Raw genomic sequence first — 13167 nt, 5'->3', positions numbered from 1 at the left:
AAAGATCCTAGTAGAATTATTTGCCCTTGCTTAAAGTGCTGTCATTCAAAGGTAGTTAATGCGGATGTGTTGGAAGAACATTTAGTATGTTTCTTACTTTTCTTTTATTTTCTCCTCTTCTATTTAATTTTGAATATTAATAACTTTTTGTATTGTTGAAATTTAAAAATTATTTAAGTTATTAATTATATTTAATTTAAAAATTATTAAATATTAAAAATTGATTATTATTTACATTTGTAAAGTTATATATATATATATATATATATATATATATATAAATGTATACAAACAAATTAAGCATGCGATAGAATCTAATTATCTTATTTAAATAAAAAATTTAAATTTTAAAATTTTTAAACTATCTTAATTAAAAAAAAATCTCAAACATAACATAAGAATTAATTTGAAACATTCTCTCTCAAAATTTATATAAATCAATATATGTTTTCAACATAACTTTATAAACTTTTATAAAGAGTTGTCATGCATTTTTGATGATGTGGTACAAGATAGATCATGCGAATCATTATTTGGTTATGTTAAATTTTTTGTAAGCATGTTTGATGTGATATAATTTTTGTACCAAAATCATGCACTACTTGTGCTAAGTTTGAACTAAGTATTTGTAGATTGTTTAACTTATCTTAGACTAGTTTTGGGAGATGCATTTTAGGAATTGTTACGAATAAAATAGCTAAAACTAATTTAAATTTTCCTAAATTTCTATAATTAAGATATTTTATTAATTATTGGAGAATTTTCATTAATTTTTATATACCAATTAAACCTAAGTGTAAAAATATAATTTCATATCAAATGTCCTGGCAAAATTCCAAAAAAAATTTGCCTAAGAAATTTATAAGGATATCATTAACCTATAATAAAATTTTTAGGTTGTAATAAGTTGATTTGATATAGTTTTGAAATTTTTAAGTTTATTAAACTTTAGAAAATGGTACGGGTATTTTGGTAAATATATCTCTTTTTCAACATGAAGGTCATTCTCAAAAGGAGACAGCCCTGACGATGTCCTCAGACTTTTCCTACTGGTGCTGAGTCTAGGAGAAACACTAGGAGTTGGGGATTTAAGGACTGGGGATAAATCACACTGAACTATATTGAGGCCTGCTGGCGAGACACAATTCATTGCAGCACTAGGAGAATCAGTGGACACATCTGGGGCTGAAAAACCTGCAAAACACAGGGTAAGACTTTTTTTATTCAGAACTTTATTAGCAATAATTATTTTGAAAGTTATAAAAAATTTAGATTTGTTGATTCACTTTATTTTTTTTAGCCAACATTGGGTGTTGCTTGGAATCAATCTTAAAATGGAGATAATTCATTATCTTGATCCATTGGAGAATGACATAAGTATGTCGCAAGATTTGAAGAATTTGTTTGACATGTAAGAATATACACATGGTTGACATTTTGTGTGTTTTGTTGTACTATATTTTTTACTTATATGTGTATATATATATATATATATATATATATATATATATATATATATATATTATCTTTATTAACTAGGGTTATACAAGCCTACCGAGCTCAAAGAGGAGCTATGGTTTCAAAGTCTAAGTCAAGTAACATCAATTGGATAACAATTAAGGTAAATTATAATTGTTATTTGAAAATCAATCACCGATGATAATTTTAATTATATTGATATTTTTGCCTTTTGGTTATAGTGTCCGAAGCAATCAAATGGCAACGATTGTGGATATTACATTTGTCGGTATATGAAGGAAATTATCACCTATTGTGAAGGGGGGACAATTCCAAAAGATGTATAAAATATATTGGTTCCTTATAATTCCTTTTATGTACAATCTCAGTTGGTTTATTTTTTTTTTTTCAGTACTTCCCTAGATGCAGCGTGCAACGATATTCTAATGATCAAATCACAGAAGTTAGAGAAGATTGGTGTTTATATGTCATTAAAAAATGCTTGTAGGTTAGTATGTTCTGCTATAGCATTTTTAGGCCATGCCACTTTTCTTTTATGCTATTTTTTTAATCTTCATACATTTTATTTTATATTGTATCTTGGTGACTTATAATTTTTCTTTTCTTTGTAGAACCAATGGGCTGTGGAATATTCTAAGAGAGAGAACTACATGATATTGGACAAGCATTGATTATATGTTACTGTCGAGTTAATGTCAAATAACTAAATGTAATATGTTAGGTCTATATACATTTCCTTTTTTTTTATTTGAGTCTAAGACTAGGAGTTGCATGGTAATGGACAAGCATTGATTGTGTTTAGATATATGTAATTATTATTGCAACAAACTAAATGTAATACATGTTAGGTTTATATAAACTAATCTTTTAATTTTGATGTATTACATTATACATTATATTTTTGAATCAAATTTGGCTACATTGTTGATTGATTGTTATAGTTCTATGTCTTGGGATTTATTTTTGCATGCATAGCAAAATCAACAAGTGTCAATGATGTAAAAAAATTATTAAAAAAAAATTAAACATATAGATAGCGTTTATATAAGGAAGCACTTTCTATTGGCTAGAATATACATTCAAAGATAGAGAGCACTTCTTTTTAAAAGCGTCATGTAGGTACTTAGACATAGATAGCGTACTTAAAAAGAAGTGCTTTCTATTTGCATATACATAGTTAGCGCACTTAAAAGGAAGTGCTGTCTATACATTCAAAGATAGATAGCACTTCTTTTTAAAAGCGTCATGTAGGTACTTAGACATAGATAGCACACTTAAAAGGAAGTGCTTTCTATTTGCATATACATAGTTAGTGCACTTAAAAGGAAGTGCTTTCTATTTGCATATACATGGATAGCGCTTTTTTAGAAGCGCTATCTATTAATAGACATCGTTCAAATAGAGAGCGCTTTTTAAGCGCTGTCTATCATTAAAATAAGCGTCATCTATTGATGTTTTTGACGTAGTGGTTCCACACTTCGTCCCCATCCACTATTACCCTCAAATCAGCAATAGTGGCATTTTTATTAATCGCAATAGAAAATAGCCTTTTATATTTTACACAAAAAGCTGTTGGGCCACACCAAGCCTCCTGCCAAAAAAATGTATATGTCCCATCCCTTACAATCTTATTACACCTACTAAAAAACTAACTATTTGTAATTAACTCTCTCTTATCAATTCTTCATAAATCAACCCACCAATTAGATTATATTATGAATACTCAGAATTTCAATTAAAATCGATTACTTCATTCTATGTGAATCATAATATTTTTATTTGGTATATATATGATGGTCTCTTTTGTGAATATATATCAATTTTTTTTTCATGATATATGAAAGGCAATTGCGTAACCCAACTTTGCAAAGCATGATATATATATATATATATATATATATATATATTATGCGTTAAACAAGAAATTACAAGGAAGGTTCCCCATTCTATTTTGTATCATCCTTCAATCTTCGGATAAGAACTGAGATAATATAAAGAGTTGGGTGTTTTTCGAGTGTTGATTATTAACATGATGACAACGACTGCGTGCATGTTATCTGGTCGAAGAAAGAAGGCACGTTCACCTCTTTGCTTGCCTTTCTCTCTCGTCCCTCTAGAAACATTCACTCTCCAATATGATTCATATAAAAATATTATACAATATAAAGACGTGTTATTGTATAATATTTCATATAATAATATTGTATAATATTTTGTTTTTTCTGTTTTACATGTAACATTCTCTAAAATAAAGAGCAATTTAATACTATCAAATAATTTTTAATTTTTAAAAAAAATTCTTAACTTCATTTATTTATATATTAAGAACTTTTAATTTAGTAATTAAATTATTAATTTGATATAAAATATAAGTTATTAAGTACAGTAAGTCTATTCAAACTTACCTTTTAGTAAGAGGATTCTCACACAAATATGTATTATGAGGAATCTACATACTCCAAAAGTAAGTTTGATTAGACTTGAAATCTACATACTTCAAGAATAAGTCTAATTAGACTTATTTCACTCGATAATCCATCTTCTAAATCAAATTTTACTAACTCAACAGTTAAATAAAATGTTCTTAATGCATAAATTAAATCAGCAAATTTTTTAAAATTTTAAAAATTATTTGATACTCCATTTCATTAAGTGAAATTGATAGATAACTATAAAATATTTTATACGTTAATTTGAATTAATGAAACGAAGTATTAAATAATTTTTATTTTTTAAAATAATTATTACTTGATCTATGGATCAAAAACTTTTAATTCAATGATTGGATTGTTAATTTGATATAGAATATAAATTATTGAATAAATTAATCATAAATTCTAAACCTAGAGTTACTCTGGGAGTAAGTGGATCCACACACACATATATGAGAACGGATTCACTTATTTTAAAAGTAAATTTACTTAGACTTAGTCCACTTAATAACTCATATTTTACATCAAATTTTAATAATCTAATTTTTAAATTAAAAATTCTTAATGTATAAATCAAGTGTGCAAATTTTTAAAAATTTAAAAATTTATTTAATACTTCATTTCATTAATTCAAACAGATAATCATAAAAATATTTTATACGATAATTTAAATTAAAGAAATAAAATATTAAATAATTTTTAAATATTTTAAAAATTTGCAACCTTGATTTTTGTATTAAAAACTTTTAATATAAACGTTTGTATTATATGGATAAGAATTTTAGAATTAATGGTGCGTAAAAGAACACAGATCGAGAATATTAAGTAGATATATATGAACTAAACTGAATGAAAGTTCTCATTTGATCACAGCTGAATTACAACAGAATATATGTACATATATGAAAAGGGAATTGGAAAAACAATTAAAAGTTACATTAATTGACTACTATCTAAAACTGATATACTCAATTAAGATGGGAAGTAAATGTTTAATTTAGGATATGATTCTTGAACAATAGAGAATTAAACAATGATCTAGGAAGAGGTTTAACGAGAACTGAGAATGTCAAGATGAGCTAGGCCTATGGCGTCATTTTGCACTTTCCTAAGAATCAATGGTTTAGATCACAAAATGAAGGATTTGATGCTATAAGGATGGGAACTTGATTGCCACTGAACATTAAGATAATGGAGGAATCGCAAAGTCTTTCAATAACTTTTTTGGTGTCCACATAATTGCCCCCAAATTGGAATCAGCATATGCTTATAGTTGCAGGATGGAATTAGTTGATAATAATTAATATCCCTTGACCTAGAAATAAATGAACTTTTAAATATTTTAACAGATGATGGACTGCATTCAAATGAGTGGTCATAAGGGTTGCCAAAAATTGGCTTATTAGTTTATTTATCGCAAAACAGACATGAGGCTTAAGATGTGAGTAATTGCCTTATGGGTCTTATCTACTGAGAAATGTCTGGTAGCAAGTTACCATCAATAATTACATTCAATTTCAAAATCTTAGGCTCCATAGAGCATATTTTTTCAAGTAAAGATAGACTAGGAGTATATTTTTTCTACGAAATTAAAGAACCGCAAGCTCAATAAGACCAAGAAAATATTTTAGGTTCCTAATAATATATCATCACATAGATAAGTAATTCCACGAAGGTAGGGCCAAGACCTTGAGTGAACAAAGAGTAATTTGATTTGGAGAACTTAAAATCAGAATTTAGGAAAACAATGAAAAGAAATTATGAACCTTGCCTATATGTCTGTTTAAACTTGATTTTTATGTTAAAGCTATATATATATATATATATAGAGAGAGAAGTAAACTCACCTAAATTTACTCCATTCAATAATTCATATTTTATATCAAATCTCAATGATCCAACCATTGAATTTAAGATTTTTAATGCATAAATCAAATATACAAATTTAAAAAAAAGAATTAAAAATTATTTAATACTTTGTTTCATTAATTCAAATCAACATATAAAGTATTTTTATGATTATCTGTCAATTTGAATTAATGAAACAAAATATTAAATAATTTTTAAATTTTTTTAAAATTTGTAGACTTGATTTATACATTAAGAACCTTAAATTCAACAGTTAGATCGTTGATATTTGATGTAGAACTTGAATTATTAAACAGAATAAGTATAAGTAAACTTACTTTTGGAATAAACGAATCTTTCTTCTCTCTCTCTCTCTCTCTCTCTCTCTCTCTCTCTCTCTCTCTCTCTCTCTCTCTCTCTCTCTCTCTCTCTCTCTCTCTCTCTCTCTCTCTCTCTCTCTCTCTATATATATATATATATATATATATATATATATATATATATATATATATATATATACAGGAGTAATTATTCACTTATTCTAGAAGTAAGTATTGATAAACTTGTTCCGTTCAATAACTTATGTTTTATATCAAATTTCAGCAATCTAATCGTTAATTTAAAAGTTCTTAGATCAAGTCTACAAATTTTTAAAAAATTTAAAAATTATTTGATACTTCGTTTCATTAATTTAAATCAACCCATAAAATATTTTTATAATTATCTGTCAATTTAAATTAATGAATAATTTTTAAATTTTATAAAAATTTGCAGGCCAAATTTATGTATTAAAAATTTTAAATTCAATGATTAAATTATTAAAATTTGATGTAAAACATAAGTTATTAAGTAGAACAAATCTAAATAAACTTACTCTTTAATAATTGGAATCAATCAAATCATTATTAATTAGTTTACCAATAAGTCAGAAAGTTGAAAGGTATGATAAACTTATGATTTACTAATGTGTGAATACAATTTTTACTAAAAAAATTTATACTTTTAATTTCTTAATTGATGTCTAGATATCGATTAGTATAAAAATTGAATTCAAAACTATGTATATATATACTACTTCAATCTATTGGGATATAAATAAAATTTCACATCAATAAAATAAAAGAAGAAATAAGAATTTGTAAAAATATACATATTCTAATTATTGAGATAAACAGTAAAATTATAAAAACTTAAGTTCAAAATAAACAATATTTTCATTATAAAGTTGTTTATAAAATAATCTTATAAAAATAATAAAATTATAATTTTTTTCCTTTTAATAAAATTATTTTTAATACAAATATCATAAAATAATCTACACAGTCTTCTATGGTACAATCTTCTATCACTTCTTTATGAACTGTTAAACTTTAACCATTAGTCATCGTTACCCAATAGCATTTAATATGTCCTACTATCAAACTTTATTTTGACTTTGTAAATTCAGCTATACAACCAATTGGGTACTTGCATTTAGGTAGTGGTACTACAGTCCCATTGTTAGTTGCTTCGCTAGCATTTATTATTGCATCTTTTTATTGACCTGTTGCCAGCTATAGGGATTTTTGTGGCTTGATGATATATAGTGTGTCAGTGCATAAATTTATATATAGAGAGAGAAAGAGAGAAAGAAAGAAAAGAGAGAGAATTTATTTGAGAAATGTAATATATATTAAGAAGATGAGAGTTAAGAATAGGTTAAGTGATTGGAGATATCTATACGAAGTGTGACAAATTTATTGTTGAAGGTAGTTGATATTCTTAATTATAAGTATAGAGGATTGTATCATATATATAGTGATATAATATTTATTATTAAATTATTTTTATTTAAATTATTAATAAAACATATGTTAATATATTATTAAAAAGTATAGATATAAATTACAGTGAAATATAATATATGTTGTTAAATTTTATTTAAAATTAATAATACTAAAATTATTTATAATTATATATTAAATAAATTTATATTTGCATATTTTATATTTATGATAACACTTTTGTATGTTACTCTATATACTATTTATTTTATTCTTTTAGTTAAGACATGAATGGGTACATCTTGGAAAGGTCGAAGGTGGTTGGACAAAGGTGTAAAAGTTGAGGATTGGGCGCAGATATATGATGAATTAGGCTGAGAAAAGTGTTGATCTAGAATAGGTAAGAGACAAATTACCTTTGGAAAATGATCTATACAAGTGGATCCCTTGGAGATAGAATGGAAAAGAAAGGAATTTTCATTAAAGTAGACATCATATTGAAATTACAAGGAAGCTTCTCAAGGAAAATAATTGAAGTGTTCAAAACATATATACAGTGAAATTAAACGAATTTTTTTTATTTAAAATAGATATTGTAATAGATAAAACTATAAAATATACCTATTGACAAGTTGGTTGAATCATAAAAATTTTTAGATAACTTATTTGTTAATTAATTTGATAATCTCAAGTCATTTGATAAAAAATTGTTAGGTGTATGAAATTAAAACATAATAAATTACTTGTCAATTACTATGATAATCTCAAGTTAAAGAAGAATATTTAATTTCTTGATAGATTTCTATTGATGAATTAAGATAATGTAAATCATTAAAAAAATTTAATTAAGTTAGTTTAAATAATCATACTTACATATGTATTATTTTTATATGTAAATAATAAATAAAATCTATTAAATTAAAATAATAAAAGATTTTTACTTCTCATTATATCATGATCTCTATTATAAAAATAAGTGTATAATTTTAATCAAAGACTTAATCAAACTATCTATTTAATAAAACAATAACTACGATAATGAAATATAATAACACTTTATTAAATCGAATATAATTTGAATCTTAAACATATTTAATTATTATCCAACACTTTCTATTTTAACAGTGTATCCTTCAATCTTTATGGATAATTAAGAACTTGAGAAGCTATGATTAATAATATAAAGGGTAGTTGGATGCATTTGGAGAAGCAAAGAAGGGATATATATATAACATAATAGGCATGAAGAATTCGTATATATTAGTAGCTTCTCTTGACATGTAATTAAATCTGCCCCATACCCACGAGTTTGCTTTTGAGGCTGCGGTGGCTTAGAAAATTAGGGTTATAATTGTTCTGTTTATGAAACACACAAATGAGACGAGTTTTCTTGAGTGTGGATGGATAGGCATAGGAAAGTTGTTCTTATTCACTAGTTCTTGACTCTCAAATAAAACCTAACAATGCACTTTCTTCTCAGTATGGCAGGAGTTCTACACGTGTTTACGGGAGTAGAATTAAGATATATATTCATACTCATTGTTATATTGTTTAAACATTTGCAAATGTGAATATCAAGCTCGTCTGAATTTAGCTTAATATTTAAGTCATGTTGAGTTCGAGTTTTATAAAATATTATTATAAAGAAAAATTGTATTAAAAGCAGTTAATTAAATTTTTGGACAGATTTTTTTTTACTTATAATATAATGATATAAACAAAACATTTATGATATGTTTGGATGAGGAATTTTAGAAATTGAATTAGAAATTTTTAGAATTTAAATTACTTTAATTTTAACTTCTGTTCTTCTTTAAATCTCTTGTTTAGACTTAGATAAATTAATTCAAATTTTTTAAATTTTAAATTCTTAATTTTAATAGAGTTATTTAACTTTCATCACGGATAAAATTGATTTTAATCAAATATTTAAAAGTTTAAGATTCAATTTTGTAAAACTAAATATATATAAGTCAATTTTAAATATTTAATAATTTTTTAAAAATAAAATTAATAATCTTAAAATAAATTTAAATATTCAATAATTTTAAAAAATTATTAACATTTTTTATGTGTATTTTGAAAGAGAGAAGATGGAAGTAGGCAAAATTAAAAAGAAGGAAGAATTTCAAATTCTTGCTTCTTTAAAAGAATTTGAAAATATATTATTTTAAGAAATTTCACACATGTTTAAATTTTAAATTCTTTGTAAATTCTTCAATCAAATAAAATATTTCATATCAAAACATTTAAGATTCTTAAAAAAAATTCTCATTCAAAATTTCAATCCAAACACATTCTTATAATTATTTAAAGTGGAAATTTAATATAGCTAGTCAACTATTATTTGGGTAATTATAAACAGTACACCTTTATCATTTTCATAGGTTTTAGGCCTAGCTAACTTTCAAAGTCTACACAAATAAAAAGGATTTAGAAATTTTCGGAAATTAAAAGACTTTTGCCACTTTACCTTGTGATGGATAGGGTTAATTCTCTCTATTGTATTTGTCTTAGATTTCTCTTCTTACTTTTGTATTTCTAAGACTTTCTTGAGAAGCTAAACTCTTCTCAAATTTAAGGATAATCAAAGGTATGTTTTCCCAGGATTATGAGGTATAAAAATTGAGTTAATTACCTATACACTATCAGTGTAAAAAAATTTTACATTGACAACTAATTATATCTTTTAATAGTATCATATCATTTGCTTATTTAATAAATTAAAAATAAAATAAAATAATTTAAAAGATATGATTAGTTGTCAGTGTAAAAAACTTTACACTAACAATGTATAAATGATTAACTCATAAAAATTTTTCAGTTCCTTTCTCTTTTTAAACATATTTATATTTCTATTGTATGTGTTTGTTTCGAATATTAATATTTCGTTAATAATGCAAAAGATCGTATCCAATTAATAGATAGTATAAAACAAATTACGACCGTAAATCCATTATTCATAATTGTTTATTGCCCTTAATAATTAATGGTAATTGGTAAAACAACGATCTTGATTGTGTATGGATATAAGTTTTCTTAAATAACTTGTGAATCTATATATTGATTAAAATTTGGGTTCTCCAAACTTAATTTTATTGATAGACTAAACTCTAAGAGCTTAACCAAGAACAACTCCAACAGAGGGTTTTCACTGACGCACACAATAAAACAAACAATAAATAAATTTTCACCTTTGGAAACAAATCGTGAGTCCCATTTTAAAGTTTGGATAGGTGGGCGAAGAACTCGGTTCTCTTCTGATTTTGTGGGTTGTGCTTTATACAAAAGTATTGTTAAAATACTGTGTATTTGAGAAATTGAATTTTAATTTTTCAAATCCTTAAATTGTCATGGTTGTAGAGATGAATTAATTACAAATGGAAGTGTATACAGTAAATTAAATTAATTTTGTTAGTATAAATTGTATGATTTTGATAATATTTTCTCATAAAATATAATTATCCTTCAATTTGTTCCCTTAAATTTTGTTTGCTTGTAATATTCTTTTGTATGCATAAATGGGAGATCTTCCAATATAATCCCAATTTTTCTTCGATTGCATGCCAAATTGGCAACCCTCAAATGCTCAAAGTATTTAAAATCTTTCTCGATCTTAAAATTCATAAAAATAATTCAAATATGGAAGATTTTTCTCGATATCCATACCTAGTTTCTTTCCAACAAATATTTTAAATATGGGTTATCCATATATAATATTTGTTGTTTGATTAGAAATAATTGTTGTAAGAGAGAAAAAAAAACAAAAAAAAAACATGGGTTTACAACTTCACATTTTTATATTTCCCGGCTAAATTGTGTGAAAATGGTTAAAAGAATGAGACACATTTGGTGACAAATTTAGAACCGCCTGAAATGGCATATTTATTTGTATTTTTTTCCAGCAGTTAAAAAACTTTCACAATAATTATATTTTATTTTTTAATAGATACCACAAAATATCGATTATAAACCTTTTTTTACATCATCGATTAAAAACTGTTAGAATGTATAAAAATCACACATAATTTTGAAAATTGATGATCAATTGTAATAATAAAAGCAATCAATTAGAAATTTATTTTCTTATGAATTTTTCTATTTATTTCTTCTATATTTCTCTTAAACTAAACACTCCTAGATCTATTTTTATTTTTCTCCTATTTTCATTAACTTGTTTTTTTTTTTTAAAAAAAAAATATTAACTCTATTTCCCACCTGTTTATTTATTTATTTAGTTGGAGTATTAACTTATTTATTTTTCATTCATTATATTTCTTACTTATTTTTTTCTTCCTACCAAAAAAATTAAAGCATAAATGTTTTCTCATTTCCAAACTGAGGCAACATTTTCCATATTGAATCCAAGTATCCAACCACATTTTCCATATTCTTTCCTTCGTCACTTTCTTATTCTCCAACCACACCACTATTACCAATATACAAACAAATGATTCACTCCATAAGATGCTAAAAGAAACAATCCTAGTTTCGTCGTAATCTTTGTTTCTCAAGTGCTAAGCATCCTGTTCTTTTGCAAATCCTATGTCATGAAATGTTGAAATATCAAACCACGTGGATGCTACAATAGTGCTTTTTACCAACTAAGCACCAAATTAGTCTCACAAATCAATTTAAACAAATGGCTATGAGTTTGGCGTTAGTCACTTATGTTACCTACTAATCTCATTATATATTGCTCCATATGCTAATGGTTTCTTATTTTATACATGCGACCGTTTGTCATAGAAATAAGTGAATAGGAAAGTTTCTTCTTTTTTCAATAATAAATTAAAAATATTAACAAATTTGCTTAAAACTAACACATTGCTCCAATCCAATCAACATCATAACAAGACAAAAAATCATTTTGGTTTGGCCTATTTGGATAGAACTCAATGGATGAGAATGCATTGAAAGAAGAAGTGGTGACGTTGCCCAATTGTTTCCATTTTGTTAACTATTAGGGTCCATTTTGGCCCATACGTGTGGATCTTATCCATTATCGAACACACGCTATGGAAAATCAAGGTTCCCTTGTAAACAAGGTTCTATATCTTTTATTAACAAATTTATTTCTAATATAAAAATTGAGGCTTATATAATTTAATTTATCAATATAAGATTTTTAGTATAAATTATATATTATATATACCTTCCATCCAAAGCGATTTTTTTTTTTTTTTAAGTTGGGTACAACTATTATGCATGATAAAATATTCCTTTCAAATATTCGATATCTAAGACGCAAATTCGATATAACTATTAAACTTAAACAATTTGTACATGTTCAATTTTGTGGTCGGTAGTAATTTATTAATATATGAAATTATAGCTTTTCATAAAATCATATTTTCTAAATTTCTTTATCCGGTCTGCGCAGAGGTATATATATATATATATATATATATATATTTAAAATGCTACTTTTTAAAATTAAAAAGACCAAATTATTATTTTATTTATCGACAACATCAAGTAGGATTATTTTAATAGTATCACCAGTTTAATTTTTCAAAAACAAAGTTTAGTTTATTTTAAATTTTTATTATAAATATGAGATAGAAAGACTATTTAATGCATTATTAATTTTTGAAGATAGAAATATTTGCACAATATAATGCATTTATTGTAACTGATCGTCG

General features: G+C 24.9%; 1 long non-coding RNA gene across 1 annotated transcript; it reads left to right on the top strand.

Moving 5' to 3' along the window:
- The first annotated feature begins 1527 nt into the window (after positions 1-1527).
- On the top strand, positions 1528-2318 carry LOC145957025 (uncharacterized). Its single transcript, XR_014433460.1, has 3 exons — positions 1528-1621; positions 1701-1966; positions 2091-2318. It is a non-coding gene; the product is annotated as an uncharacterized LOC145957025 (long non-coding RNA).
- The last annotated feature ends 10849 nt before the right edge of the window (positions 2319-13167 follow it).

Source organism: Cajanus cajan, chromosome 4, assembly GCF_000230855.2.
Source record: "Cajanus cajan strain Asha chromosome 4, NIPB_CcT2T_4, whole genome shotgun sequence".
Classification (NCBI taxonomy): Eukaryota; Viridiplantae; Streptophyta; class Magnoliopsida; order Fabales; family Fabaceae; genus Cajanus; species Cajanus cajan.
This window is presented reverse-complemented; position numbering and strand designations above follow the sequence as displayed.